A 7918-nucleotide genomic window follows, 5' to 3' on the forward strand; every position below is an offset into this window, starting at 1 on the left:
GATGGCACCTGACAACAACAACAACATCTGGCCAATAAATTGGTAATGCCCAAATACTCCTGTTTAAGTCTGCTTTTCTCAGTTATGTTACATTTTGTTCCTTGGTTATCTCAGCCATACCTGTGACTTTAATTGCCATGTTTGCCCAGGAACCTCACAGATTTCTCTCTTTGACAGACAGTGCTCTCCTCTAAGTTGATGATATATATATCTACACTTCCGTGATACTCCTCTTGATGCTACCAATGCAATACCCACTCAGCCTCTTTCCTGCCCAATATGATTTCCATCCATGGTTCTCCATGTAGAAGCATGACTCCACAAGACAGTTCCAAAAGCCAAAAATTTGACAACATCCTTGACTATTACCTCTCTTCATTCCTAATATTCAATCCCTCAGCAACTCTTATCAAGTTTACCTCTTGCTATTTACTGAATATGTGACCTCTCCATCTCCTTGAGTACCACACTATTTCAAGATATGATAACTTTTCATCTTCAATATCATACTCTCCTAACTGGTCTTCCTGTATTCACACTGCTTCCTTCCTGGTGTAGTACTGTGGGATAAACACTGGACTGCTAACCACAAGGTTGGTGGTTCAAACCTACCAACCACTCTGTGGCACTTAATAGTATCAACAACAGCCTTCCTCCAACCCATTTTCCTAAAATCTGAAGAGATCTTGACAAACAGCAATGCATTTCTGTTACTGTCATGCACTTAACATAGTTAAGTGACTCTTTATTGTTCTTATGATAAAAAGTAAAATCCCTTCTGTGTATCCTAATTTCTCCAGATTTACTTCTCACATTGCTCTCCATTACTCTATGACCTCTGATTCCAACGGAAATGTTCTGTTTTTCAAATGGGACCTACCACAGGGCCTTTGAACTACAATTGACACTGTCCTTTTTGTCTGGAGTACTACTTCCTTTAGTTCTCAGCCTTACCAAATGTGAATACACATCTTCACTATTGGCTTCTTCACTCATGTAACAGAACACAAACAAAATTTCCTATGGGAACTCTTCCCTGTGTAACTGCAAAGGGTTTTAAGTCACCTGCCACTGCTACAGACAATACTCAGAGACAGGTCTCAGAGTTAAGAGCAAAAAACAACAACAACAACACATTACTGAGTCTCAATACACAGGATAACACAGAAGCAGGACTCAACAAGGTCTGCCTCTCCAACTGGATTACAATCTGGGGTTATTAAACAGAAACAAAATTAGGATTACAAAGCTTGTGGTCAAGTATTGGATTTTTTTTTCTATTCTGGTAGTTCAGGTGGTCATGTCCTGTTGTTGTTAGGTGCCATTCAGTCAGTACTGACTCATAGTGAAACTATGCACAGCAGAATGAAACACTGCCCAGTCCTGAGCCAACCTCACAACTGTTGCCACACTTGAGCCCATTGATGCTGCCACTTTACCAATCCATCTCAGTGGGGGTCTTCCTCTTTTTCTCTGACCTTTCACCTTACCAAACATGATATCCTTCTCCAGCGTTTTGTCCCTCCTGACAATATGTCTAAAGTATGAGAGATGAAGATTGGCCAACCTGGCCTCCAAGGAGCACTCTGGCTGAACTTCTTCCAACACAGATTTGTTTCTTCTTTTGGCTGCACAGGGCACTTTCAATATTCTCCTCCAACACCATAATTCAAAAGCATCAACTATTCTATGGTCTTCCTTATTCACTGTCCAGCATTTGCATGCATATGAGGCTATTGAAAATAACATGGCCTGGGTCAGGTGCACAATAGTCCTCAAGGTGACATCTTTGCTCTTCAACAATTTAAAAAGATCTTGTGCAGCAGATCTGTCTAATGCAATATATCATTTATCTCTTGACTGCTGCTTCCAGGATTGTTGATGGTTGATCCAAGAAGAATGAAGTCCTTGACAACTTCAGTCTCTTTTTTGTTGATAAGAATGTTGTTTATTGGTCCAATGGTGAGGATTTTTGTTTTCTTTACATTGAACTGCAATCCATACTGAAGGCTGTGTTCTTCGATTTTCATCAGTAAATGTTTTAAGTCCTCTTCATTTTCAGCAAACAAGGTTGTATTATCTGTATATCACAGGTTGTTAATGCATCTTCCTCTAATCCTGACACCACATTTTTCTTCATAGAACCGAGCTTCTTGGATTATTTGCTCAGCATACAGGTTGAATAAGTATGGTGAAAGAATACAACCTTGTCGCACACCTTTATAATTTTAAACCATTCAGTGTTCCCATGTTCTGTTCAAACAACTGCTTCTTGGTATATGTACAGATTCCTCATGAGCACAATTAAGTGCTCCTAAATACTCATACTTTGCAATGTTGTCCATAACTTGTCATGATCCACACAATCGAAAGCCTTTGCGTAATCAATAAAGCACAAGTAAACTTCTTTCTGGCATTCTCTGCTTTCAGCAAAGATCTATTGAACATCAGCAATGATATCCCTCATTCTACATCCTCTTCTGAATCTGTCTTGAACCTCTGGAAGTTCTCTGTCAATGTATGATTGCAGCTATTTCTGTATTACCTTGAGTAAAACTTTACTCACATGGGATATCAAAGATATTGTCTGATGATTTATGTACTCTGCTGGGTTACCTCTCTTTGGAATGGGCACAAATAATAGATCTCTTCCAATCAGATGGCCAGATATTTGTCTTCCAAATTTCTTGGCATAGATGAGTGAGTGCCTCCTGTGCTGCCTCACTTTCTTGAAAGATTTCAATTTGTATTCCATCATTTCCTGGTGCCTTGTTTTTTGCCAATTACTTCAATACACCTTGGATTTCTTCCTTCAGTAGCATTGGCTCTTGATCATATGCTACCTCTTGAAATGGTTGAACATCAATCATTTCCTTTTGGCACAATGACTCTGTGTATTCCTTCCATCTTCTTTTTATGCTTTCTGCATCATTCAATAATTTTCCCAGAGAATCTTTCAATAACAAAAGTTGAGTTTTGAATTATTTCTTCTGTTCCCCCAGCTTGAGAAATTCTGAGTGTGTTCTTCCTTTTTGGTTTTCTGACTCCAGATCTTTGCACATTTCCTTGCAATATTTTACTTTGTGTTCTTGAACTGACCTTTGAAATTTTTATTCAGCTCTTGTACCTTCTTTCATCCATTTGCTTTAGGATCTCTATGCTGGAGAGCAAGTTTCAGTGTTTCTTCTGACATCCATTTTGTCCTTTTCCTTCTTTCTTGTCTTCTTAATGAAGTTTTGCTGTCTTCCTGTATGATGTTGTTGATATCATCCCCAACTGTTCTGGTCTTCAGTCTTTAGTGTTTAATGTATCGAATCTGTTCTTCAGATGATCTCTAAATTCAGATGGGATACATTCAAGGTCATATTTTGGCTCTTGTGAACTTGTTTGCATTTTCTTCAGCTTCAGTCTGAATTTGCATATGAACAATTGATCATCTGTTCCATAATCTGCCCCTGGCCTTGTGTTGGCTGATGATATGGAGTTTTTCCACTGTCTCTTCCCACTTGTTTGTCAGTTTGTTGTGCTGTGGTTGCTTGTGAGTTGCTGTGATTCTGGAAGCTATGCCACGGGTATTTTAAATAGCAGCAGGGTCACCCATGGTGGACAGGTTTCAGATGAAGACAGACAAGGAAGAAGGAGAGACGAACTACTTCTGAATATTTAGTCACTGAAAACCTTATGAATAGCAGAGACACACTGGAAAATGAGCCCCTCAGGTTGGAAGGCACTCAAAATGTGACTAGGGAAGAGCTGCCTCTTCAAAGTAGAGTTGACCATAAAGATGCAAATGGAGTAAAGCCCTCAGGACTTTCATTTGCTGTTGGAGCACAACTCAAAATCAAGAGAAAAAACTGTAAACATCCATTAACAATAGGAACATGGAATGTACAAAGTATGACTCTAGGAAAATAGGAAATTGTCAAAAATTAAATGGAACATATAAACATCAATATTTCAGGCATTAATGAGCTGAAATGGAATGGTATTGGCCATTTTGAATCTGACAACCACATAGCTTACTCTGTCAGAATTGATAAATTGAAGAGGAATGGTGTTGCATTCATTGTCAAAAAGAACATATCTAGTTCAACCATGAGGTACAATGCTGTCTGTGATAAGATAATATCCATGCACCTAGAGGGAAGACCAGTTAATAACACTATTATTCAAATTTACACATCAACCACTAAAGCCAGAAAGGATGAAATAGAATAATTCTACCAGCTTCTTCAATCTGAAATTGATCAAACATGCAATCAAGATGTATTGATCATTACTGGCGATTGGAAAGCAAAGGTTGGGAGCAAAGAGGAAGAATCATTAGTTGGAAAATATGGCCTTGGTGATAGAAATGATGCTGGAGATCACATGACAGAATTCTGCAAAACCAATGTCCTGGACATAGCAACCATTTAAACTGTTCCTGTTTGCCAATTTCACCTTTATTCTTGGGAGAAGAGTTGTCCCCCTCATGAGGACCAAAAGTTCTGCTTTGGAAATTGAAAAAGAGTGATTAATTATGGAATGTACTCAGGGAGATGTTGATGTAGCTATACATTAACTATAGCCCTGATATAAGATGGTTATTTTGGCTCCTTTTTTCTTTAAGCTAAGCTAAGCCATATGATAAACTGGACTGTGAACCACTAGATCCATGACTCAAGCCTGCCAGCTGCTCCAAAGGAGAAATATGAGGTTGTCTGCTCTTTTGAAGATTTAAAACCTTGAAGCCCTTATATAGGGTCACTATGAGTAAAAAACAATTCAATGGGACTTAACAACAACTTACTTGATGTCCCCATTTCTTAGTTCCCTCATTTCAAGATTCACAAGACTATTAAGAGGACCATGTGAGAAAATGTCTCTGAAGTGACAGCTCAGTATATGGATAGGCCTGGGATTTGGTGCTTTCATGTTGTAGGATTTGGGGATTTAGAACACGTACTGGGGACATGAAACCAGTTGCTTTCAAGTGGATTCTGATTCATGGCAATTTTATGCATATCAGAGAAGGACTGGGATCAATTGAGATTTCAGTGGCTGATTTTTCAGAAGTAAATCACCAAGTCTTTGTTCTCTGGGTGAGCGTGAACTTCCAACTTTTTTGTCAAGCACTCAGACACAAGGTCCCTGTTCTCCAATATCATATTCAGAGCAACATACTGGAAAGAATGAGTTTCAGGGCTGCCCACTTACCCTTTACCTATGAGAAAATTTCAGAAAAAGCTAGGCACCTATCTTGTGCTACTCAGAAATACTGAATTGATGGTAGAAATACTATCTCTGTTACCATCCCAGATAAAAATCATTAGAATCAGCAAAGCTTGCTGGTATTGAGTACTTTCTTGTCAAGCATTATGATATAAGATTTACATTATTCATTTCATCTTCATAGTCTTTCTATGATGTATTAAGTTGAACTATATATAATCATCAATATATGACCTACCAGAATTATATATGTTTAAATCTAACAGATAAGATTAGCTTATTTTAAAGATGAGAGGGAAAAATTATAAGATCTTGGATGGGAACCCCAGCAGCCTGATTCCAAAGTCATGGGATAGAAGCTAGAAACCATGTATCTGACAATTAACATGATTTAGACTCTACAGATCAGTTGCTGTTGAGTTGATTCCAACTCATTGTGCCATGATCTGTGTTAGAATAGAACTGTGCACCCTAGGGTTTTTGATGGTTGAGTTTTCAGAAGTAGATCAGCAAGTCTTTCTTCCAATATGCCTTTGGATAGATTCAAACCTCGAATCTTTTAATTAACAGCCAAGTGCTTATGAACCACCCAGAGACTCCATTATACTTCATAATTTACCTATACGTGTTACTTTCACATCCCTCAACAGTGCCTTTGTATGTATTAAGAGAAAGCCTCTACAAAATCAAGTGGGTTTGTAAGATGGTCTCTAAAGGCAGACTATGTTCGACTTCATACCCAAATCCAGGGAGAAGTGCAGTTCCAAGGATGGTGTGAGGGGCAGTAGTGCTAAGGAGGAAAGAACCTAGGCTGAGTTTCTAGATCCTACAAGAATGAGAATGAGGAAATGAGAGGATGAAGAGCCCAGCATGGGCTTCTTGACAAGTTAAAGATGGAATTTCTGACAAGCACCAAACCCCGTTAACCTCTGTGATCATGCCTTCCCATGCCTTGAGGCACAAAAACATACATCTTTGCCTTTTGCTTAGTCTGAATATTATCACAGAAACACTGTTAGAACTGACGGAAACATTATGGAGCACATATCCCAGCCATATCTCTTTCTTTTTTAAAGAAACATTGTTATTGGTAGGTTCCTTTAAGTCAGTTCCAACTCATAGGTACTGTATGCATCACAGAATGAAACACTGCCTAGTCCCGTGTCCTCCTCACAATTGTCATTATTTTTGAGCCCATTGCTGCAGCCACTGTGTCAATCCATCTCATTAAAGGTCTTTCTCTTTCAACACTGCCTAGTCCCGTGTCCTCCTCACAATTGTCATTATTTTTGAGCCCATTGCTGCAGCCACTGTGTCAATCCATCTCATTAAACGTCTTTCTCTTTCCTGCAGACCCTCCATTTTTCCAAGTATGACATGGTAAAATATATCTACCATAACATTTGACCTTAATTGCATTTAAAGTGCTGTGAAATCATTACCACTTTCTATTTCCAAAACTCTTTCAACATCAGTGACAGAAATTCTGTATCCATTAAGCACAACCACTCATCCTATCTTCTCACAAACCCTGGTATTCTTTAATTGTCTGTTTCTGAATCTGCATAGTTTAACTATTTCAAATAGGTGGAATCTTATTTATCCTTTTGTGTTTGCTGATTGCACTTAGCATAATATTTTCATTGTTCATTCATGTCATAGCATGTATCAGAACTCCATTTCTATTCAGGGCTGTATAATATTCCATTGCATAAAACTATGGGTTGAATTGTATTCCCCCAGCTATGTATTGAAATCCTAACCCTATAAATATGACCCTATTTTGAAAAATGTTTTACTTTTGTTCTTTACAAGAGACCACACCAGAGCAGGTTGAATGCTAAATCTGACCACTTCTGAATTATAAAAAGATCTGAATACACAGAGATACATACAGGTGGAACACATCATATGAAAAACACAATTAGCAGATGCATCTACAAATGCAAATGCTTCAAGGATTGCAGGGTATTAGAAGTTGAAACAAACAAAGAAGGACCCCCTCCTACAGCCACACCCTGAATTCAGAGTTTAAGAAATGTGAGAAAATAAATGTTTGTTCTTTAAGGAGGGGGTCATTCAGTTTCCATGTATCTGACTTTATTTCCTTGGTCTTCCTATTGTTGATTTCTAATTTTATAGCACTGTGATCTGAGAAGATGTTTTGTAGTATTTTGATTTTTGTAAATGTATGAAGACTTGTTTTGTGGCCTATCATATGGTCTATTTTGGAGAAAGTTCCCTGTGCACTGGAAAAGACTGTATTGTGCTGTTGTTGGGTTGAATGCTCTGTACACATCTATAAGGTCAAGTTGGTTGATTGTATTGCTTAGTTCCTCTGTGTCTTTGTCAAGTTTCTTTCTACTTGTTCTATCCTTTTTTGAAAGTGGTGTGTCAAAATCTCCCACTATTATACATTTCTCTATTTGTTTCTTCAATTCTATTAGAGTTTGCTTTATATATTTGGGGGCTCTTTCTTTCTTTTTTTTTAATTTAAGGTTTTTATTTGGATTGAGTGAAAGTTTATAGGGCACATCATCAGTTTCACATTCAACAATTCATATAACTTGTTTCATTACATTGATTATAATCCCCTCCATATATCATCAGTTAAAAGTATTTCTCTCTATTCACTTTAGCTTTTTTAAAAAAAAACAAACAAACAAAAAACCCCCTCAGGCATATATAATAATTTACATCTCCA

The sequence above is a fragment of the Chrysochloris asiatica genome, unplaced genomic scaffold (genome assembly GCF_000296735.1).
Source record: "Chrysochloris asiatica unplaced genomic scaffold, ChrAsi1.0 scaffold00100, whole genome shotgun sequence".
NCBI classification, from domain to species: domain Eukaryota; kingdom Metazoa; phylum Chordata; class Mammalia; order Afrosoricida; family Chrysochloridae; genus Chrysochloris; species Chrysochloris asiatica.